Below are 25,582 nucleotides of genomic sequence, written 5' to 3'. Positions count from 1 at the left end.
CAAGTCCCCGGGAACCTTACAACCTTTTCCCATCCTTGCCTCAATCTGGACGGATGTTTCTATGGATTTCATTACTGGTCTTTCGAAGTCAGGCAACAAGTCAGTCATAATGGTGGTTGTGGATAGACTTTCTAAATATGCTCATTTTTGGGCCCTACCCCACCCATTTACCCCCACTTTGGTGGCTCAAGTTTTCATGGACCAGATCTTCAAACTGCATGGCATGCCCACTTCCATTGTGTCTGATCATGACCCGACCTTCACTAGTAACTTTTGGTAAGAAATTTTAAAGCCACAAGGCACCCAATTCCAACTAAGTACTTCCTATCATCCCCAAACTGAAGTAGTCAACAAATGTTTGGAGACCTAACTAAGGTGCTTCACTTCAGAAAAGCAACATCAATGGCTACAGTGGTTACCTCTAGTTGAATGGTGGTATAATAATAACTATCATGTAACCACCAAGATGACTCCATATGAAGCAGTGTATGGTCAACTCCCACCTTCACCTACTTCTTATATCCCTGAATGCTCTAAGGTGCGAGCAGTGGATCAACTCCTACCGAATCATGCAACCATGCTAGCCCATCACAAAGATAACATCCATCAAGCTCAGAATTTCATGAAGCAATAGGCAGACCAACATCGTTCAGAGCACACATTTTAAGAAGGGGATCAAGTATTCTTGAGGTTGCAACCATACAAGCAAACATCACTGAAATATAAGGGCTGTCAGAAATTAGCTCCAAAATTCTACGAACCTTATCAAATACTTCAGCGCATTAGAGCAGTAGCCTACAAGCTAGCCTTGCCACCAACTCCAAAAATCCATCCTGTCTTCCATGTATCATGCCTCAAGAAAGTGGTGGGGAACAATTACAGAATTCAAACCAGTCTACCTGAATTGGATGAAGAAGGTTCACTCTGACTCCAACCTGAACAGGTCCTCGACATGCAAGAATGTCATCTACGTGATTGCATGATCAAGGAAGTCCGCAATTTCTGCAGCTTCAACCTTGAGGACAAGGTTGCTTTTTATGGGGGAGGGCATGTTAGGGTCCAACCCTAACCCCTTTATTTATGTAATAGAGTCGAGTCATAGTTATAGTTAGTTAAAGAGTCAATAAAGCCCGTATTAATAATTGTAAGTGGTTGATCCGCATTTAAGAAAGGGACCACAGTTAGTTGCAAATGGGCCATGGTGTTAGGTAGATGGTATTGTGAGAACCATGGTACTGACCCATGGTATTGCATGTATGAATCCTATATAAAGGATAGAGATTCCCCATTACGGAGCGTCGTGTCTTATTTTGTAATCGAGCTCTGCTTGTTGTAGGTTGCCCCCTCAAAGAGGCAAGTGAACATTGCTTTCATCTCTGAATAATAAAATACTCTGAATAATAAAATACTTGTTGTTTTTCTCATTTTGTTCTATGTTCTGGGTTGTATTTCTTCATATATTTGGCATTCTGGAATCTTCTCGCAAGTCAAGATCATAACAAGTGATGTATGGTGTAACCATGTGTCTTGGGACTTTTGCTTAATTCAGAAACCTATCAACAGACCAACACATTTTCACACATTTATTGTATTTGTTGTAAGACTGATCTTTAACACTTGTAATGTATGTTGATTTAACCTATGTTATACATATGAATTGATTCATTTGTTTTAATGCATAATATATTAATGGAAATGTGTTGTATATGATGATAATGTTGTCCCGTCCATGTCGACTGCTCTGCCAGAGATCAGACAGAGCTTTCACATGAACCTTGTTGTAACAACCATTGCACTTGTTTGGATTGATCTGTGAGTGTTTTACTTGTTATCTTACCTTGTATGTTGTGACTGCCACATCCAAGTGGACTGCTCCGCTGGAAGCTGTGTATGTCCTTTGTGTTTTGTGTTCCTAGCCGAGTTGGGACTGATCCCTTTCAACCTGGAACTCACCTTCACCTTCTTCCCCTCACAGTGAAAGAACCATTGACACAAGTACACTTACACTCACCAGGCATGCAAACCTCACTTATCGAAGACAAAGTGAAACACTCTCCTATGCTAACAAGCAAGAGTTGAGGAAAATCCTTAACATAATAGCAATCATGCCATCATACCAGATGGGACTCACACACCAAACGATGTGAGGTCTACTTGGGACTTCATACTGGGGTGATCCCCTGAATGTTGGCATGTCCAGCACCGTCAACAGGTTACTATTAAAAGGTTGACTCCTAGCAAAAGGTTGTCCTCTAGGTGGAGGATAAGGTGGTTTCCCTCGAGGATGGTAATAAATGTCAGTTAGGGTTACTTGAGGGTTATTTGAATTACTATAAACCATATGAATTTGTTTGTCTTACGCTGCAAGAGCTTCAGAAATTGAAGTCATGCTCTGAACAATAGATGTAGATAAAACAGATGACCAAGTAAAAGGTTGGGGAGAAGCGGATGCTCCTGCAAAGGTCCCAGTAAGTGACTGGTACCCAGGAGGAACTGATGGACCACCATACAATAGTGATTCTGGGGAGCTGGTAAAAATGGACGAATTAATGGGTTGGCTCCCAATAGGAATTTATAACATAGTTACTTCTAGTGAATAAAAAGGAATGTGTGACGGTGAAAAATTTTGACCTCAAAAACTCAAAGTTGTAGAATACCAAGGGTTAGGTTGGAAAGGAGAGAAAGGAACTCTTGGGTCAAAAGTTTCAATACACGTAAATGGAGAATAAGGTGTCTTTGTTTCTTCAGTAACCTCTTCAATGCTAATTAACCTAAGAGGTAATTAAGTCGTTACTATCAGCTTCCTTTGAGGTGAAGGCAGCTCTGGAGTAGGAGCTATAACAACCGAAGGTGATTCAGGTTGAGAAATTTTAGAGTCAGGTTCTTTTGCCTCTAGTTCGATAATTTTAGTGTTCGAAACTTCAATAGTGTAAGATTCAGTATGAAATTCTTTGGTATTTTCTGGATCAGAGTGAACTAAACTTGGTTCTACTTCCTATGTTGGATTCAATTTAGTTTATACTATCTCATATTGTAAAATTGTTGATGTTTTAAGTTTGTCTGAGGTTTTTGATCCTGTTGACTTTGACTTTTCCATTTTTTTCTTTTCCAACTGACTTGGTATGTATTCAGGAGGTTGACCTCACATTCTACGCAATTTCCTTGGTGATTCAGCCATGACTAAAATTTATCACAAAATTAAACAAAATTCACAATCCAATCCTAAGGTCTCTTAAAAAGTAAAAACAAACAACTAACACACGCTAAAAAATCTAAGGATTCAAACCATGCAAACAATATTTTCACAATAAAATAACTAATTGGTAATGAAATCCAACGTCGCATAAATTAAAGTGAAAAGTGGTTATAGATATGAGCGAATGGAACCAGTTACACTGACAACTTGCTTAATGAAACGATCTAGTGCAAGTGACTTCACTTATGCCATCTCGAGTGAAGATTACCCTCCAAAAATTCCAAGTGAATCTAGTCAACGTCTGTTCCAGGAACAATAGAACCTTCCCTCTGTCATCACCTCTAGTAATATCCCTGGGATTATGGTCACTATGGTTACCAATTAGAAAAGTTCTACCTACAGGGGACAGTCATAGATCAGACATACACGCAAGGGAAAAGTAACAAAGCTCAATCCCCTTGAAAGATCCTCAACATGGTTAATTGGAGGTTTACTTTCAAGTGACCCCAAGTACCTTTCAACATCGTTGTAATACGTGTAAATCACTCTACCATAGCCAATGAAGTGGGTACAATCACTTCATGAGGTCTAATATGATCTCGTGCTTGACTCCTTTGTAAGGGGAGCTTCCCAAAGCAAAACTGAAATAACTGGATTTATCTCCCTATCACAAGATTCTAGTGTTTGTCTGCAGCTTTGGAAAGTTTACTCACTTTCCTATTCCAAATCCCTACACTTAATCTACTATAGGTGGAAAAGAGCCCTAAGAATAAAACTTTCTAAATTGATTTTAATTAGCGTTGATTTTAATAGTTGTTGTTATGCAAAGGTAATGGATGTGAAACTTGATGAAATTATGACTTGACGCAATCCTAATGAAAACATGATCATTTTGTTTCAATTAAAATCTATCGGAGTTAGGGAAAGAGTCTTTCGCATTTTCAAACTAAAATATACACAAAAACTCAAAACCCCACTATAACCTTTTCGCTAAAATTCAACTAACCAATTTCAAATCACCCAAATATTGAAAACAATTTCAAATCTTCACTTTTCCCAATGATGCAAGTAAACAAAAAATCTCTCTTTTCATACAAGCACCCAAAAATTCGAACAATGAAACAAGAGACCAATGATGACTAAAAATGATTTTTTCCCTAATTGAATGTGACAACTTTTCTTCCAGTAACTAATTCAGTTCATAAACACTTTAGCAAATAGACGAAAACTATTTTTTTCATTCCAAAACTAGCATACGAAGCATTTTCATGAACTAAACCTAACCTTGTAAATCATTCAATTTGGCATTCAAAATAAACTTTTGCAAAAAAGAAATTTGGACTTAAGACTTGATTTAATCGATAGAAGAAAGATAGATAGTCCATTCAACATGACCAACAAATCTCTCTCTTGATATCTCAACCATTCATAAGGCATGACTCAACCCTAATTTGCAAAACAAGAGTAATCAAAAGAAAAAAACTAAAATAACATTCAATAAGATGGACAGGCATTCACAGAAGGTTATAATAGGTGTAAAATAACAGGAAAAAACAAAAATTTTGGATTTGAAGAGGAAATGAGTGATTTTTTCAAAAGTTCTAGGCATGTGCATGGGCTCTGGAGTAAACTAATTCGCATACGCTTTGTTTCTAAGAGGTAAGTGCATAGAAATGCACACTGTGCCTAAAGTAAAAGTGTGCATAGTGGGGAAATTCAAGAAAAAATAATAATAAACCAAAACCAACTAAAAATCCAAATTTTTAAACTTTCTAGACTCTCAAGTAAGGCTTACGCATTAGTTTGAAAAGATCAAACAAGGAAAAAGATAGAGATTGAAATGATTCCCCAACGAATTTAACAATTTTTAATGTGTACAAATCCACGACAAGAGAGATCTCCCTAGACTTTAGAGAACCCTAATAACAAAAAAATAGTAACTCCTACCTTTCTCTAAGTTCTGATCCTTTGAAAGAAAATAGAATGAAGGAGGCATCTTACTGGTTTAGTAAACTAATGATGAAGTCCGTCAAAGCTTTCAATCACTCTCTCTTTGATGCTCTAAATGTCCTCTTGTCACTCCCAACAAGTTCTCTGCAATGTTCTGAAAGATATCTGCAAAGACAGAGAAAAACAAGAGATCAAAGCATACAAAATATAACCAAAGAGATAAATGAATTAATTAACCAATTATACATATGAACTGCTCTCTAGAAATGCACAGAGAAGCCCAGGCCAGTTGCACTATTCTCTGGAATTGTGCAGAACTAGTTAGCTACACTGCTTTCTAGAAATGCACAGAGAAGCCCAGGCCAGTTGCACTATTCTCTGGAATTGTGCAGAACTAGTTAGCTACACTGCTCTCTAGAAATGCGCAGAGCAACCCAACGTCACTGCTCTAGAAAATTGCATAGAGTTGGTCAGCCAACCAGGGCCACTCAATCCATAAACAACATAGAAGTTTTGCCTCAGTGGTTGTTCGTCGCATGTGCCAGTTGGTTGCCTGATTCCCTCCAAAATTGTGCAATCCTTCTTTGCATACCAGTCAAATTTTCCCAAAAAAGCAAAAGAAAAAAAGTGAAAAAACATACCTATATTTTAGGGATCTATTTTTAGCAGCATGAGTTACACGCAAAACTAGTTTTAGAAACTCCCCGCCAAGTGTTTCTTTTTCCTAGATTTGGGGCATGCGCGTCATAAACCCTAATTTCACCAAATCTACTTAAAAGATGCCTCATAGCTCATTCTTCACATTCGATCTTGGGGATCTGGCATTCCCGAGGCATCTAGGAACCTTCGACACAATCGGCACAGCGTTTCCAGGTAAGTTTTTATTTTCATGCCTTTTGCCGCTTTTTCTATCGCTTTTTAGTTCTTGGCTTGTATGAGTGTGGTTTCCTTGGTTTTATTGAACGCTAGCGTTTGAGTGTATTTTAGCTTGTAGAAGTATTGTTTCAAGTTTTGTGTTACCTTTCCTTAGTGTCACATGCATAACATTGTTTCTACACTCAGAGTCGCCGTTATGGCGACTCACTTCATGAGCTTCTTGGTTTTGCCATCTAACTTATTTCTGCACTTGCTTGAATTACATGCATGTCTATTCACTCAAATCTACACTAACTTCACACACACACTCACTCCTTCATGTTTTTAGGTTTCCATTAGGAAAATACGGGTTATCTTGGCCCTGATCTTGTGTCTCCCAACATGCTTTGTGTATTCCTGGTAGTCAAAGATCTGCCTTACCTCCAGGAATTGTGCAGAAGTTTCCCACACTATCTCCCATCTTTGCTCTGTGCAATCCTAGGATATAGTGCCCACTTCTACCCACTAGAATTGTGCAATGCGCGGTTTTAGCCATCAACCTAACCTGATTGTTTTACACATTCACAGTTTCAATCAGCAATGGATCCATGAGGCGTGTCATTGGCCAGAGGAACACCCATGGAAATATTGTTATAACTCCTCTAGGCTCAATGAACTAGTCAGCATGGCAGTAGAGTGGGTAGCAGCACTCAAGGCAACAACACCTCAGGGAGCAACAACAACAACAATAGAAATCATCAAACCTGTGCAAGACAAAGACAAGAGGAAGATTTTTGAAAGAAAAAAGACATATCAAAGCTACAAGTTTAAGGAAGACCCACTTGTGGAAAAGGTAGCTTTGGAGATAGATGCAAAGAGGTGACAATGCAACATGAGGATAGCGTAAAGAAAGAGGGAGAAGCAAAGATTGGTGGATGTAGAGAGGATGTTGTAGGAAGTCTAGTAGAAGCTCAAAGAAGAACAAGAGTTGCGTAGAAGAGAGAATGAAGCGCAACATGAGCATGAATAGGAACAAGAGAGGAGGAAGTGCAAGTTACATAGATAGCGCAAACTGCACCGATACAAGTTGAAGACTCTGAACCAGTAGGAGATGAGGAACATGGTGAGCAGTCACAGGAATGATAACTTGATCCATAAGATGAAACGATAGTAGAACATATGGAGATGGAGATGGAGCAGCCAGAACAAGATCATGATGCCGACCTCATGCCAAAAGAAACTAAGGTCACTCGACAGGCTTCACCAACTCCAACCGCAGAGCAAGTCCAGAGTGAACAAGGGGATACCATTCTCCTTAAGGACCATCCAAGAATAGAGGTGTATTACATGGCTTTTGATGAGTCACAACATAGAGTTATATAAGAACGTAGAGTGCACACCCGAGATTAGCAGGCATCACCTGCGCACTTTGAAGAACGGGTGATTGTATCAGATGTACAAAGACATCCATCCGCCTTGGCTGATGTTATAAAGGCTTATGCCGAAGCCATGAGCTTGAGTATTAAGTTCTTAATAGTAGAAAATGAGTGCATGGATAATGAATTTCAAGTAGCCAAGTAGAGAGAGGAACAATCAACAGGATCCAGTAGAGCAGAGATGAAGAAATCCATACTCGCTAAAGTGTCGGCTGTTGGGACAGTCACACAGAGACTGTATGACAGGTTTGTCACCTTACACAAGGTAGTTGTCCATCCACATGGTCATCAACAATGCTGCAACAAGACAACGCGAAATCTCATAGACATACATGTCAAAGTTCTCCATGTACAGACATGGACAATGAGGTACAAGGGAGCCCCGCTTCACTTGCACAAGATGATGAAGCCACATGTAGAGTTGGACAAAGCACACATCCGAAGTCTAATCTGGAACTATGAGGAACTCCCATCACTCATCACCAATGTGGAGGCTTCGTATACACAGTTGTACAAAATTTTGGATGTCATGGTGAGAAAGTATGGCACCCCATCGATTGGTACTCTCACTGAGGCCAAAGAGAAGAACCAAGTTAAACTGGATCTCGATGTGTAATTTGATTAGTTGATGCTCATGGCCACTAGCGCAAATATGCAAGTCAATGCAAATAACATGCATATGTACATTGTCGGTCCAGCATTTCTCAGGACTAAGTTGCACATGTTGGAGGACGCGTTGGATAGTGGTTCCAAATCAATATACCAGGAAGCAATGCAGGCAAGAGTTCATTTCCAGAAAGACATCATCAAAGAGTACGTAGACACCATTGTGCACTATCTAGCATGGCATCAGTTCATCATCGAGGATCATAGAGAGGAGGTTGATGAGATGGTATTTCCATAGCCTTCTGAGTCTTAGTGTTGCCTTGTCTAGCTGACTCAAGCAAATTTTGTCCCACATGAGTATATGTGGAAAATGTATCATTTTTGTAAACATGATGTAAAGTGAAATTCCAAGTGTCATTAGCGGAATACAAACAATCATATGTAATGTAAAGAGTTATGTAATGAAGTTGAAGAGTCATGAGGGCAGTCCAAGAGTCACAAAGGGGAATGTTAAGGGTCACCCCACCCTTTGTTATAAATAGAACCTCATAACTCATACAATAGCCTTTTGGGAGCAAAAATTTTGCTAGGCATTTCTTAGAGAGGGCTTGGAGAACATTGTGCAGAGTGAGTATGTCTCTTTGGAGCAGTAGGCAGTGTCGACCATAACATTTGACTATTGGGGCTAGTGGTTGTCATGGTTGTATGTATAGATGGAACTTTCACTTTATATAATATAACAGAGCCAACACGTTTCATGCATATGTTGTTATTGTAGTTTGACTATTTTTGTTACTTTAGCAATGTATATAGTTTTACTTACGCATCGATGTGTGGAATATTCCGTATGTGATTGTATGAATGTTATTAATGTTGGGTTGTGTTATATTCTTTCCATGACTAGCCCCAGTAGTTGAATCGGGGGGTTAGAGGGGGGTGGAGCCATCCCTTCGTTGTGTCAGGCTCAGTGGGGGGGTGGCAGCCCCCCTGTCAGGGGGTGGTAGCTCCCCTCTATGGGGTTCAGGGAAGCGCCCCAGGAAATATTTTTTTGGACTCTATATTAGGTGGGCGGACCTACCTATGGTTTTTTGCATGGATTTCGCACATGGTTTTGGGCGCGATGGTTTTCGGTCCATGGTATTTTGTAGATCTGATCAAGGGAACTACAGTTATGTTCTAATCCAGGGTTAATGGATTGGGGTTTATGGATGCTTCGACATGTATATATAGGTATTGTAACATTGAAAGGAACATAATGAAAAATCAATCTGGTAGTCCCAGTTTTGGGGTCCAGGGGAAAATATCTGTGTATATTTGTTTTATGTGTTATGATTTCGCCATTGTTTATTTTTTTCTTTTAGAATTCGTATGCAAGTAATTTCTGTACGAGGTTTAAACCTACATTTGGTATCAGAGTTGTTTTGGCTTCAAGGGGATGCCTTTTCTGCTGAGGGATTTTGCTCAGGCTTGTGGTAGACCCTGTTCAGTGGGAGATCTGCAGGATTGATTCATGTGGTGAAAGAAGATGGCGAGCAGTGGAAAGATAGAGATCAAGAAATTTAATTGTCAGAGTTTTGAGTTATGGAAACTCAAGATGGAGGATCTGTTGGTGGATAAATATCAATGGATGAAGTTGGATAAGAAGGAAAAAAGCACAATACGATTGTGGGTCTCAGGTTCAATATTGTTGAATGTATCAGGGGAAGCTACGACAAATGCTTTGTGGAACAAGTTAGGGACTTTGTACCAATCTAAGTCTCCGGTGAATAAATTGTTCCTACGGAAAAAGCTGTATAACCTGAGGATGAAAGATGGAGACTCGGTGACCGAGCATCTGAACGCATTTAATACTGTTGTAAGCTAGTTATTATCTGTTGATATTAAAATTTCAGATGAAGATAAGTGCATCAGTTTTTTGTGTTCTCTACCAGATTCATGGGATAGTCTAGTTGTTACAATAGGTAGCAATGCAACTGCCTTGCAGTTTGAAGAAATAGTCTCATCCTTGTTAACGAAGGAGATGAGATGGAAAAATATGGAGAGCCAAAATGGTGATGCCTTGTCTGTACGAGGACGGTCCCTGAACAGAAACAAAAACAAGTCCTCGAGTGGGAGATCTAAATCTACAGGGAGATCTAAATCTCTTGGAAAACCTATAAAGGTGTGTTGGAAATGCAGAAATGAAGGGCACTACAAAAGGGACTGTAAATCTAAAGCTCCTGAGAAAGGAAATGGATCTGATGATGCTCCTTATGCAGAGATGAAAACCACCTTAGATGAAGGTGGGGATGTGTACTTGGCTTCTTCTTTAGGTACACATGTAGATCATGAGGCATGGTTCATTGACTCAAGTGCATCCTTTCACTTCACTCCCCAAAGAGAGTGGTTTTGCGAGTATGAGAAATATGATGGTGGTGATTTATTATTGGGGGATGAAAGGAAGGCTAGAATCATTGGTCATGGAAAAGTCAAGTTGAAGTTGCAAGGTGGAAGGATTAGAACACTTCTAGGTGTTCTCCATATTCCTGCATTAGCCAGAAATATGATTTCTATAAGCAAGTTGGATGATGCAGGTGTAAAAAGAATGTTTGAGAAAGATACCTACAAGAAGGTTTGAGGAGAAATTTGATGCGAGGAGTTCATATTGGAACTCTCTACACGCTGCAAGGTAGCACTGTTATTGATGGGTGCAACAGTTCTGTGGTTCCTGAAAGTGGAGCAGAAAATCTAGTGGTCTCGAGAGAAAATACCATGCTATGGCATCAAAGGCTTGGGCATATTGGAGAGAAGGGACTTTGAATACGTCATGGTAAAGGTATGGTAGAAGGTATGTCTAATAGCTCTCTGTATTTTGATTTCTATGAAAATTGTGTATATGGGAATAAAAATCAGGTGAGTTTCCCCTCTGGTGGTAAGAGGGAGAAACAGATATTAGAGCTTGTGCACAGTGATGTGTTTGGACCTGTGTCGGTTCCATCACTGGGTAATTCTATGTACTATGTATCATTTATATATGACTTCTCAAGGAATACATGGATATATTTCCTCAAGAAGAAATCTAAAGTCTTTGATAGGTTTAGATAATTTAAGGCTCTAGTGGAAAACAAGACAGGGAAGAAGATAAAGGTGTTGAGGACAGATAACGATGGAGAGTTTTGTAAGAAGGAATTTGAAGAGTGCTGTAAGAAGTGTGGTATAGCACAGTAGAAGACTACTCCATACACACCTGATAAAAATGGAGTTGCAGAAAGAATGAACAAGACATTGATGGAAAGGGCAAGAAGCATGCTCAGTGGTGCTGGGTTAGGACAAGAATTCTAGGCAGAGGCGGTGGAGACTACATGTTTCCTGGTCAACAAATCACCTTCATCAATGTTGGAGGATAAGACTCCACAAGAGGTATGGAATGGTAAGAAAACTTCTCTTTCACATCTGAGGGTATTTGGATGTGATGCATATGTACATGTTCCAAAGAAGAAAAGAACAAAGTTGGATAGAAAATCTGAAAAGTGCATCTTTATTGGGTATAAGGATGGTTTAAAAGGTTATAAGCTTTGGAACCCAGTAACAAGGAAGGTTGTGTACAGCCGAGGTGTGGTGTTTAGAGAGGTAAAAGATGTTATTAAACATGAAGTCCTACCAAAGGAACCTGAGAAGATAGAGTTTGAGCTAAAGGAGGAAGAATCAGTATCTATAGCAAAAGAGGAATCAGATAATGAAGATCCACAAACTCCGGTTATGAGAAGACCAGTTCGAGAAAGAAGGTAGCCAGAAAGGTATATTCCATTTGATTTATGTTCAAATTTTTCTTTATCTATTACTGATGATGATCGTAAAACTATGAAGGAAGTAGTAGATTCAAAGGATGGCAAACTCTGGAAAGAGGCAATGGTTGATGAAATGACGTCTTTGCATAAAAATGAGGCTTGGGATCTGGTGGAGTTTCCGGCTCGAAGGAAACCCATTGGCAGCAAATGGGTGTTCAAGAAGAAGATGAATGCAGAAGGAAAGGTGGAGAAATACAAAGCTCATTTGGTAGCAAAAGGTTATTCCCAGGTGCCGGGAATTGATTTTGGTGATATTTTTTCTCCTGTTGCCAAGGTAGCTTCTATTAGATTACTTTTATTTGTTGTTGATACTTTTGATTTTGCAGTAGAACAGATGGATGTGAAGACAACATTTCTTCATGGGGATCTGGAAGAAGAGATCTAAACGAAGCAACCTGAAGGCTTTGCGGTGAAGGGTAAGAAAGAACTGTTATGCAAGTTAAAAAACTCTCTGTATGGGTTAAAACAATCACCAAGGATATGGTATTAGAAATTTGATACGTTTATAAGAGGACTTGGCTTCGCCAAGATCAAAGCAGATCACTGTGTGTATTTTAAATTAATTGGTGAACGTGTTATTTATGTGGTCTTTTATGTGGATGATATGTTGCTAGTTGGAAATGACAAAGAAATTATCCAGGATTTGAAGACCCAATTGTCCTCCAAATTCGACATGAAAGATCTTGGTGCTGCAAACTATATTTTGGGCATGGAAAGTAAACGAGAACAGGAAAAGAGAAAGCTCTAGTTAAACCAGAGGAAGTATGTCGAGACAATACTGCAGAGGTTCAATATGCAGGATAGTAAACCGGTGAAGGTTCCTATTCCTGTAGGTGTAAAGTTATCTACTGAACAATGTCCCAAGACACAAGAAGAGTAAGAGGACATGTCTCGTGTTCCATATGCAAGTGCAGTCGATAGCCTAATGTATGCAATGGTATGTACTAGACCAGACATTACACATGCAGTGGGAGTATTGAGCACGTTTATGTCAAAACCAGGGAAGGAGAATTGGACAATAGTGAAGCAGGTTTTCAAGTATTTGCGTGGCACTAGTGATTATGGTTTGTGCTTCCAAGGAAGACCAAGATTGGGCATAGTTTTGGACATTCGTGGCTTTGTTGATGTAGACTGGGCTGGAGATCTAGATCAGAGAAGATCCACAAGTGGGTATGTGTTTAACCTATTTAGAGGTGTAATAAGTTGGATGAGTAAGAGACAATCTATAGTGGCACTATCAAATATAGAGGCAGAATACATGGAAACCACTCATGCAAGAAAGGAAGCAGTTTGGTTAGAGAGGTTGTGTTCAAGTATGGGGTTAGTACAGTGAGCTATAAGGATAGATTTTGATAGCCAAAGTATAATTTTCTTGGCAAAGAACCATGCTTATCATTCAAATACAAAGCACATTGATGTTCAGTATCACTTTGTAAGGGATATGGTAGAAGACAAAAAGGTGTTGCTGGTAAAGGTGGACACTTTGAAGAATAATGCAGATGCATTGACAAAGTCTGTGAGCACTGAGAAGTTCTCTTGGTGTAGAGAAACACTAGGCATTTCAGGGATGGATCAATGAATAAGCTCTCCTGTGGCCACTTGTGAAAAGAAAACAACAAGTGGGAGAATGTTGTGTTCTGTTATATTCTTTCCATGACTAGCCCCAGTAGTTGAACTGGGGGGGTTAGAGGGGGGGCAGCAGCCCCCCTGTCGAGGGGTTTGAGGGGGGCGGTAGCCCCCCTCTACTTGTCCGGGGCAGTACCCTGAGAATTTTTTTTATGGACCATATATTAGGTGGGCGGACCTACCTGTGGTTTTGTGCATGGATTTCGCACATGGTTTTGGGCACGATGGTTTTCAGTCCATGGTATTTTGTAGATCTGATCAAGGGAACTATGGTTATGTTCTAATCCAAGGTTAATGGATTGGGGTTTATGGATGCTTCGACATGTATATATATGTATTGTAACATTGAAAGGAGCATAATGAAAAATCAATCTGGTAGTCCCGGTTTTGGGATCCAGAGGAAAATATCTGTGTATATTTGTTTTATGTTTTATGCTCTCTCCATTGTTTATTTTTTGATTTTAGAATTCGTACGCAGGTAATTTCTGTACGGGGTTAAAACCTACAATTGAAGCGTGTTGTTGGCTTAACTCATCACTTTGGATTGTCGACTATTCTTCTTTCCAGTTTTTGATGCCATTCAGCTCGTGTGTTCCTTTCCGGTTGCATAAGTCTATTACAAGCTTCTAAGGTATACACTTATTTTTCCCTTCGCGTGTTAGAACCTCCCCATGCATCTCTCTTGACTCGCTGCAAGGTCACACACTTACTTATGACAAGGATATCTTTATTACCTTTGTGCGCATATCGCAGTTAAGGCATAGATTTACTGCAAACTGTTGGGATTCCTACTCCAAATGGTTTGAGGTCTAGTTGGGATTTCTTACCGAGGAGATCCCTTGACATGTTGGCGGGTCCACCACCATTAACATTTTTGGCGCTAGAAAGAGGGCCAGATGGCAAGATGAGTCTTCAAAGTCTATTTTGAATCTTCCCACATCTATCATGTCTTATGTTACACTTCGTCCTCCGAGATGTATGTCTTATGGAAATGATTTTGAAATCTCAGAGGAGTTCTGGAATGACTTGTCATAGAACACATATGAAGGTGAAGGCAGAACAACTTGGCAGAGGCATATTCTTTCATTTTCCAATCTATGTGACAACCTCGAAAACCATTTGGATTACATGATCTTCACGTTGTTCACATTCACGCTTCGTGGGCACCTATTGCAATGGCTTGTCATACTACCCAAAAAATCTATTCACTCGTTTGTTCACTTTGTTATAGAGTTGTCTAATGGTTTCCATAAGTTTGAAAGTCAAGCACTTAATAAAAATATTCTCAAATTACGGAAAGCCCCTGATGACTCCTTGGCGCAATTCTGGGATTGCTTTCGTAATCTTGCATTTCAATTCTCGGAAGATGAAATTGATTGGAAATTTCTCAATGAAATATTTCAGTATCTTCTTCACATATTTGAGAATCCACATATGTTAGAATCATTCAAACCAACCCCAACTTACCTCGATGTTAGAGCTTCTAATCCAAGGTAGACACGATTTCTGTCACAAGTGATTATTGTCCTCATCTCATCAAACAAATCTAGCCCAACAGTATAAGGTAAGAGAATGTGCACATTTATCTATTGAACTGTCACATCCTCCCACCCCACCTACTTGTGATCTTTGTGCAGAGTTGGCTGACAAGACTGTTCGTTGTCATGTGGACTTGTTTCCTCAACCTCTGCCCCCGCATTCTATTGATCCTCCGCATTGTACTGTGTCATGTTCTCCCATCCTAGACTCCACACTTTTTCACAAGGATCAAGTTGTCGACGAAGTTGGTGTTGGGCAACCAACCTGCGCTATCATTTATGATGAGTATGTGTAGGAATCTGAAGAAGATCTTGTGGTGAAGGATGAAATCTTTCTATCCACACCTCATCCACTTTTCCTGACATATTTGGTGATTCCACCATTATTGATTTTCCATGTGAGAACCCATTCTCGGATGCATCTACTTCCAATCATTCACATAATACACCAGATTCCAGTCAGTCATTATATAGTGAGGAGGACACATCTGTGTTTGCAAATCCACTCAATATTTCATCTATCATTTCTGGAAACGCAGAGGGTAAACATTTTTTCTTCTCATAAACCCCTCTGTACGATTCATCAGATCAAGAGGATGTCGATGAACATATCGATTTTTTTGATCATGGTTGTCGTGATTTCTTTTCTCCTTCATTCGATCACGATGTTAGGTCCTTAAAATACCAATGATTATCCCATTACTGTTGTAGTTGTATCCCTTATTAATATTGTTGTGCCCCTATTTTCCCCATATTGTTATTACTGTGCCCCATAGAATTCCTCTATTGTTATTTTTGTGGCTTTGTATTATTATTGTTAGGTTGGCTGGGTTATATTGTGACTCCTTAGACTCCTATATATAGAAAGGAGGTTTTGTCATTTGAATCATCCAAGAATTGTTCATTTGCATAATGTAAAGGAGGTTGTCCCTCGAAGAGGCTGAATTCTAAGGCGTTCAACTATCTTTTCTATCTTTTTGTGAGCTGGTTTCATAACATTTGGTATTAGAGCATTGGATTCTAGGGTTTTGCTACTCCAAATAGGTCATCGTGGCATTTTCGCTATAACTTTTTTTCTGCGATGTTTCAGAATCTAAAAAAGAAAAACCAATTTGAGACGAAATCGCACTGAACCGCGAATCCAAATTTTAGAGCTTTTCGCACTATATTTGTGGAGATATGATCTGAGGAAGTTGGTCCTTTCGCAGACTCCTGAATTACATTCCAATCAGGTGACCTAGGGAAAATCGTCATAACTTTCTCTCCGAGAATCAGATTGAAATTTCGTAAGAAGGTACAGAAAGAGGACAGACTGTAGTTTCTTGTATATATTTTTCAGAGCTAAAGGTTGAAACAATGACTCGTGGCATGTCGTACAAGTTCACTCTACTGAACTAGTCTATAATCAGGTCATTGTGGGAGATTTGGCATAACTCTTCCCTAGAGAACCCAATTTGGATTAGACTGGTGGCATTGGAAAGAGGACGCAGAGGGCTACTGCAGGTCACAATTTCAGAACTAGATGATCTGAAATGAAAAAGATACATCAGATTCAATATTAAGCTCCTACAAAGTGAAAAAAGGTGTGAAGTTTCTTTTAATTTTTGCATAAGCTTGGTTTGAAAAATTAGTTTGAAGGAATTCAAAGGGCATAATAAAGCACTATTATCAATAATTGATGCCTAGAGGAAAGAAAATGCAAACACCTAGTAAGCAACTTGAAAGCTCTAGCATGACTCATGAAGAAGAGGAAGAAATGCAACATGATATATCAAAATTACGAGACCAATTGCAACAATTGTCACTTGCACAAAAAGGAACAGAATCTAAGATGGATGGTTTAAAGAAAGATGTAGAAGCTAAGATGGATGGTTTAAATAAAGGCATAGATGCTAAGATGGATTGTTTAAAGAAAGGCGTAGAAGCTAAGATGAATGATGGGGAAGCTAAGATGGATGATTTGAAGATAGATTTGAAGACAGACATGGAAGATTTGAAGACGGGCATGGAAGATGTTATCTCAAAATCAGGACCTGACAAGCTGCTGATCAGGTAGACTTCAAGTAACTATTTCAAACCTACTTTAGGCTGAGGCTTAGCCTCCCCAACCTGAGAGGGCTCTCTCAAAGGATTAATGATTTTCGATTATGATCAAGATGGCTAACTCTTGTGAAACAAATAAAAATGAAAATGGTGGAAACAAAACTAACAAGTATCCATTGGGCTTATGGAGTCAAGGTGTGTTATAGTACAACAATGAGATTAAATTCACGTGGAAGTCAGGGCATTGAGGGCTTTTACATAGAAGTAGAACCGAGATATAGTATAGGAACACAGTCCACAAATACATTAAGGAAATTAGAGCATCTTCAAATGACTTCTAAGTAACATGTATCTGTACTTCTGCAAGTAAGTATAGGAAAGAAACCATGAAGAAAATCAAACATTAAAAACCCTTGTTGAATCCTGAATAGTGAAATCAACTCCTTATATTATCCTGAAAACATACAGTCCATACAATAACCCAAAGTCCTTTGTTTCTTTGAGAATTTCCCCAACCCTGTTTACATCAACCCTTCTGCTATATATAGGGCTTTTTGCATGACTGATATTCCTCCTCCAGAGGAACTCGAATTCTGCCTATGATGACATCTACTAACATTTGAAACTAACTAATAAATACAACAGACTGTAAACTAGTAGTTTTAAAGACCTAAGACAATTAGGATTCTAACTCTTCAGCATGCTGGTAGATAACATTAATTACAATCAAATCTCTTTCTCTGACGGATGGTCTCCTTCAATTTAGCTGTGGTGGATGTTCAAAGCTCCTTTGCTGGCCCTTACTGTCTTATCTCTTCACTGCTGCTGAGAAATAGGAAACTGTCCCTGTTTTTATGCTTTTGGTTCCTTCAAAGATATTCGGAATTAATTAACCATGTTGATCTTCTTTGATTACCCAAAAATCTATTAGAGTGCCACGTTCCTCATCATGTGCTGTTCAGCCTTTGCCATGTGTGAATACAGAAATTTCCTCCAAGCTGTCTGACATATCTTGGACTGTAGTAGATAAGATCACTTTATGAAAAAAAGTTTGGAGTTGGATTCAAATACATGTTTCCTCCACCTGTCTTGACCTTGTTGAAAGTTGATACCTTTAAATGACCCTTTGAGGATATTCCTTTTTTAAAAATTTCCCCTCGGTCTTTCAAAATCGGTTGCCAGAGTTTAAATTATGTAGCTACAGCAGTTTCGTAGCGCGCATGAAACTGTTGTGCATTATGCATCACCTACAGCAGTTTCGTAGTGCGCTATGAAACTGCTGTGTAATCACAAAACACAGTTTTAATACCAAACTCTAACTGTCTTGAGCTTTCTTTTCTCAACAGCCACTCATTGAACGAATTAAGGGCCAAAAAGTTAACCTCACTCTAATGAGCTACAACTGATTGTTGAGGCTTGTTAGGTGCAGGTGTATGCATGTCCCATATGAGCAAATGACAATCATCTCCAACAGAGCCAAAAAGGTATTCGTGCTTCAAATGCCATGAAACATCCTCAACTGCCCCCTCATGAACCTTAAATATTTGATTGGCCTCAAGCACTTTCTTTCCAAATGCAGCGTTTATATCCCACAAGCATATTTGTGTATCGTTTGAACCACTTAGTAGGTGACCTTCTTTGAGAGGGCTCCATGACAAACCATATCCTTCATTAGAATGACCTTTCAATATCGATTCAGGATTGCAAACCCTTTCTTGAGGAGCCTTTGATGGATGCTTGCTGTAATCAAACACATAAACATCTGGGCTCACTGTCTTCGTTGCAATGACAAATGAATTCTGTGGCATGATTAATCTTCTGGATTATTTGTACCTTGGCTTCGGTGGATTGAAAAACCTTCAATGATGTCATTTTCAGAGTTTTGCAGGGGAATCTGGACCTCTGCTATCATCAAATAATTGGGCTCGTCCTCTGAAGTATGGGTACCCACTATCATTTTCTGCTGAATTGTTTTTTTTTTATCATCCATTAACGCTGACCAGTCATTTGACTGCTTCAGTGCTGCAATCTGGTGTTCGTTTTGACTTTTGTTGAAAATGATTTGCTCAAACGAGAGCGCTTTAGCCAGCCGCAGCAGAGTAATCCCGCAATGACATATATGACACCACATGCAAGCAACATGTAGCTTGCAATCTCACGCAAAAGAATGATATATTTTTTACTCACTGTTCCTTCTGACAGAGCTCTTGTCATGACAGCAACAAATATTTGAAGCATTCCTCTTTCCACCCAATACTCCAGAATTCACCAGAACTTCTGAATCCACTTCCATTCAGACTCCGCGACCACCACAAATAACGCAATAAGCACTGTATAACCCCGAAGGATGCCATCAAAGACATCTTCACCATTTTTGAATGAATGGCTGAGAGCACGTTTACAACAACGCAGAGGAGCACGCTGAGGATGGTAATGACGCTGAAGCATCTGCAGACGACCAAGAAGGGATCCGTGCAGTTCACATTCTGAGAGTTTTAAGTGCAGTTTTAGGCTCCATGAGCACCTGAACAAGTTGGTCTTCAGTCAACGCTGAGAGGCTAACAAGCACAGGAAATCGTCCAATGAACTCTGGTATTAAACCATATACAATAAGATCACTACTCTCAACAAACTCTAGCAAGGATGGTGTCACCGCAGCATTTGTCAGGCCACCAGTCCTCATATTAGCTCGTACAGGCGTTCCAAAGCCAATAGAAGAATCTTGCCGTCTCTCAGAAATCATTTTCTCTAGATCCACGAAAATCCCGCCACATATAAAGGGAATATCCTTTGTATCGATCTGAATATGATCGCCATGAGGATGTTTGCGAGCTCCCTTTTCTAGAACATGTACAACTGTTCCTTCTAGCATTTTAAGTGATGCCTGCTGAATAGCTTTAACATTGAAATCAACAACCATGAGTAGTTTATACAAAATAGACTGCACATCCTCCCCTACATATGCTGCCTGTGTTAAAGTTGTTTCATTCGCGATAACAAAGGGCACATTCACAATCCTAGCCAGAGTTTTTGCAAGCAGTGTCTTCCCTGAGCCACTAGGTACTTTCCCTTCTCTTCGGGTAAACAAATTTTACCTTTTGGAATGTCTTTGGATCAAGAAAGTACTTGACAATCTTCCAAAAGGTTTCAAAAATTCTTGGAGGGTTATACAGAAAGGCAACAGCCAAATGCTCTGGATAGTGCTTTTGTAAAACATTTGCAGTTTCGCGAGCTGTCTTAATGGACAATGACCACCCATTGAAGTCGATTAGCCAGACCATCTATTCATGGCCAGGTGGCAAATTCATAATGGCATTCTCGATAAGATAAACTAGGTGGCACAGTTGATTTTCTTGAGACATTGTATACTGTCGATTTCGTAGTGCAGCCAGTTCAAAATCTGGGTTTTCCGCTATGAAATCACCTAAACAGGGTTTATGCACTGTGATCTTTGAAATGAGCTTCGACATACTAAAGCAAAGAATTGACCTTTTTAGACATACCAACATTACTCTTAACAAGACTCCTATTTAAACTGTTTAGACTCTAAAACCAGATGAAAAGACTGGACCCAAAATTGACACCAACCCTTTGACAAACAATCGAACTGATGTGAACAATTTGGAAATTTTTCTTGAGTGATAACAGAAGATTTGAAGACAGATTTGAAGACAAATTTAACAAAGTTTCTATAAGAAATGCTTAGTAATGGTGAAAGGGTAGTAAAAGAAACTCATGATGAGAACAAAAGAAATGTTAATCATGATTTCATAGACTCTAATGTTGGATCAAAGACCCACCATATTCCAAAAATTGATATGAGGAATTTTGATGGCAAGGATCCGGCAACATGGATATTACAGATGGAGCAATTTTTCGATCTCAATAATGTGCAAAACACACAAAAGGTACGTATTGAAACTTTATATTTGGAACCAAATCAGTTTGTATGGTATCAATGGCTTTGCTCTCGTAAACAAATTATCACTTGGGCAATTTTTATGGAAGAATTGATAGCACATTATGAGGATACAAAAAGCAACACTTTTTTTAGCCAATTGATAAGTCTTAAATAGGGGTTCAATAATGGAGCACATTGAGGAGTTCCAAAAATTGAACATAAGGGTAAAAAATATTCCAGAGGAGCATAGGATTGATGTGTTCATAGGGACTTTAAATGATAATATCCAACATGATGTTCACCTTTGGGAACCTGATTCATTAGAGAATGCATTCAAGTTAGCAAGAAAAATGGAAAGAAAAATTATGGAAACCAGGAAGCATACCACTCACAACTATAAAGATGGAAGTGTTGTTGCCCCTAGTCTTCCACAACCTAGAAGGTTGACACCACAACAATTGGCAGAAAAAAGAGCAAAAGGTCTTTGTTACAGTTGTGATAGCAAATACACTAAAGGTCATAAGTGTGCTGAGAAGAAATTATTCTACATAGATTGTGAAGAGGAAGAAGAAAAGGAGCAAGAAAGGTCAAAAGAAGAGGATATACTCCAGGAACAAAGCCTAGATAAAGAAAAAATGAATCCAACCATATCTTGTAATGCATTGGTTGGAATTACCACTCCTCAAACCATCAAGATAAAAGGACAAATCAAGAAGAAAAAGGTAATAGTGTTGATTGATTCAGGAAGTACCCACAATTTTATTGATTGTAAGATAGCAAAAGAATTGAATTGCTTCCTATATATAGCACCAGAGTGTCAAGTGATGATTGCAAATGGAGGAATGATAAATTGCTCTAGAAAGTGCCATAATATCAAGCTATCCATGGCAGAATATGTATTGACTAGCCCAATGCTTTCCATTCCAATGGGAGGTGTTGATGTTGTACTAGGAGTCCAATGGCTACAATCCTTGGGTACAATAGCTTTTAATTTTCAAGAACTTTTCATGAAATTTTCTGTGGAAGGAAAGGAAGTTGAATTAAGGGATATTGCACGAAAACCAGGAAAGATAATCAGCTCTAACGGTATGACAAAGTTTCTAAAAAAGCAACAAAGAGGTGTAATTGCACAATTATGTTCGCTAGATGTTTCCACATCGGAATCATCTGTTTCTCTAGATCTCCAAAAAGTCTTGGACAATCATTCCAAGGTATTTGAGACTCCCAAAGGTCTCCCACCTATTCGTGATCATGATCACGCTATTCATCCGATTCCAGGAAGTGTTCCTCCAAACATCAGGCCATACAAATATCCCTATGCCCAAAAGAGTGAAATTGAACGTATGGTTGCAGAAATGCTAGAGGCTGGTATAATTCAACCTAGTCAAAGTTCTTTCTCTGCTCCAGTAGTATTGGTGCACAAGAAGGATGGATCATGGCGCATGTGTCTGGATTATAGGGAGCTCAATAAACTCACTATTAAAGATAAGTTTCCCATTCTTGTCATTGATGAATTACCGGATGAATTGCATGGATCGATTTACTTCAACAAGTTGGATCTTCGTTCAGGATATCATCAAATCAGAATGAAGATTGAAGACATTCCAAAAACAACATTTAGAACTCATGAGGGTCATTATGAATTTTTGGTCATGCCTTTTGGCCTTACCAATGCACCTTCTACATTTCAATGTTTGATGAATTCCATTTTCAAACCCTTCCTTAGAAAAATTGTGTTAGTATTTTTTGATGATATACTAATCTACAGCAAGTCTTGGAAGGATCATGTTGAACATGTTAACAGGGTGCTACAACTATTGGAGGAGAAACAATTATATGCAAAAAGATCCAAATGTTTCTTTGGAGTATGTTAGAGTCGGTCTAGTCAGCCCTCCGTCAGAGATCAAAGCTCTTTGTGCATTTCAATTTTAGGTGTCCCGCTCCATCCACTCAGCTGCATTGCACTAGGGACATGCCATGATCTGACGGAGAAGGTCATGCTACTCATTTTCCTTCATCTCTGGCCCCTGCTGGTTCAGGTCTTGGTCCATAATCACTGAAGTTCATGATAGTCAAGGTCTGGTCATATTACAGGACAAAGTCATTTTTATTGTTGGGTCTACGAAATCATCAATGAGGTCTTTGAAAAAACATGTCCAGAACAAGTTATGCAGGCCAGAGGGAGATCTTATACAGCTACAGTTCGGAAAGCTTCATCATCACCTGAAGAGACATCAACTCTTCTTCAAAACTCTGTTTTGAAGAAAAGTCAAACAAGGTCAACTATGACAAAATTTTCCAAAAATTGACAGTTGACATTTTCAGATGCAGTCATGGATTTCAAAGCCAGAAGCCCAGTTACACAGCCCCCACAAAGAAATGCCGAAAATTTTGTCATGAGAGCCACAATTTCAAAGAAAAAGGGAAAAAACAGTGTTTTAAAAGTCAAAGAAAAGTGCAAAACTCAAACATTAGAAAGTGGGTCTTCAAAGAGGAAAAAATTAAACCCAACTATCTCAAAGCCTATATATATTTGTTTTGACCAAAGACTAAGTCATTTTGTTATGAAAAAGCTTGAGAGAGGCATTGTAGAAGAAAAGAGAGCTAAGGAGGAGGAATGCAAGTGAGGAGGGCAGATTTCTAGGTGGCGCGGCGCACACACCAGGGCGCGTGACACACACAGAGTGCGCAACGCATTGGCAGCCATCCCGCAGTGCAAAATCCACAAGGGCGCGATGCACTCAGGGCGCACTGTGCACTAGGCTTGGCACGCGACGCACACAGCCAGGGGCATAAAAACAGTGCCAAACCGTTTCAAATCTTTGTGAAAGCTATCAAATCACGAGGTAGGCCTTATGACACCTCTTCTCCCTCAATTTGGTCAATGTTTAGTTGTTTGTAAGATGTTTGAAAGGTATCCAAAAGCACAATGGCCTTCCATGGAAAAAGCAACAAGAGATTGTAATGATTAGCACCAAGGTCACTTTCCTCCCCTTGTCCCCTCACTCCTCATCATTTTCACCTCCATTCCTCCTTGTCTCCCAAGCAAACCCCCTAGAAAACTCCACTAAGCCCCTCCCCCTGTTTTTCAAGCAAATTCGGGTGAAATTCACAGTGTGCGGCGCACACCCAAGGTGGCGTGGCGCACTGGCAGCCCGACCACAATGTTAACATTACACTGGCGCAGCGCACAGGCCCATGAGCCTAAAAAAGCACCAAATCTCCCAAATTTTTGTAAATTGGTTCTCAACATTGCAAAAGTGCCCATAAATGTTTTAATCATGGATCCTTAACTCGAGGAAAAATATATTTTGGTGGCCATGAAATCAAAGGAAAATTTTTATTAAGCAAACACAAAAATGACACAAAGAGGGACAAAGAGCTAGGGTTTTGCTACAGTAACAAGATAGCTCGATATGCTCCTATCCTATCTCTATCTGCTAAATTCTCCTGGAGCAAGTTTTCCTAATAGTTACCCTAACTACATTGTAAACATATCCCTTTGTCCCCTTTACTCCTATAGCTCAAAATGTCCTTAACCCTACCCCATCAAAACCATACCCCAAACACTCCCAAATCCCTGATAAATTTCCCCTTTAAACCCCTATTCCCCTTTTCATCATCCCCCTCCTAACACTCCCCTATTTTATTGTCCCCTTGGTAACAGATTTTCAAAGCATTCATCAGTGTCATTGGATTCAAAGGGCAGCACTAAACTCAGGGTACAAGCAGCAGTGATGGCATCAGAAAATTCATCAGATTATGAGGGGGATACACACAGTGACACATTTTCAAGAGAGAGGGCCCATAGGAGACATCACCGGAGTGGCACACATCTCAGAGATGAGCCCAATACCCTCACAGAGCTACAGGCATGCCCACTCGCCATGTCTTGTTTCCAGCACTTGGCATGTTATGAATTTTTCCAAAGGGTGGCAAATGTCAGAGTACATCATGAGTTGGCCCGCCTTTTTGCACTTCATCTACAAGGAGGCCAATCTGTCCTGGCTGGGGTCACTTTCACCTTGACACTGGAGGCTATATCAGTGGCAACAGGGATACCTAACGTTGGAGAGCAGTGGCATAAGAAAAAGAAGGTGGAGAGGCATCACTATGAGCCTTACATCAAGAACAGCTGCTTGAGCCAGCTCACTAGAGTTTTTCCATTCAGATTTTTGAGGGAGGAGTATGCCCCACTCATGAGATTGATCATGAAATATTTCAGTTGCGAGGGGAGGTTTTCTCGCCTTTATGCCTATCACATCCGCTTGCTCATGCACTTCACCAGGGTAAAGATGATGAGCCTCCCATTTTTCATCTACAACAACATTGAGAAGATGAAAAACTTCATGCAGCGCAAGACCCCACGACAACAGCTAAATAGCATATATCATTTTGCTCTCATCCAGATTTTAGTGGACCATCAGTTGGGATTGCAGGGTATTGCTTGGGAAGACTTCATCTCCCGTGATTTCTTCAACGCTCCACCGGTGATATCAGAGGCAGAACATGAGGTGGGAGGTCCTTCACATCGGTTTGAGCATGACACAGGAGGTCCCTCACATCAGTTTGAGCATGAGGTGGAGAGTCCTTCACAACAGTTT

General features: G+C 39.7%; 1 pseudogene; it reads right to left on the bottom strand.

Moving 5' to 3' along the window:
• Positions 1-18,345: 18,345 nt before the first annotated feature.
• On the bottom strand, positions 18,346-19,067 carry LOC149140779 (histone-binding protein MSI1 pseudogene; annotated as a pseudogene).
• Between the last annotated feature and the right edge of the window lie 6,515 nt (positions 19,068-25,582).

Source organism: Pinus tabuliformis, chromosome X, assembly GCF_031772625.1.
Source record: "Pinus tabuliformis cultivar Carrire ecotype Pingquan chromosome X, CPIR1, whole genome shotgun sequence".
Taxonomy (NCBI): Eukaryota; Viridiplantae; Streptophyta; class Pinopsida; order Pinales; family Pinaceae; genus Pinus; species Pinus tabuliformis.
The sequence above is the reverse complement of the archived record's forward strand: the minus strand, read 5'-3'. Positions and strand labels throughout refer to the sequence as shown.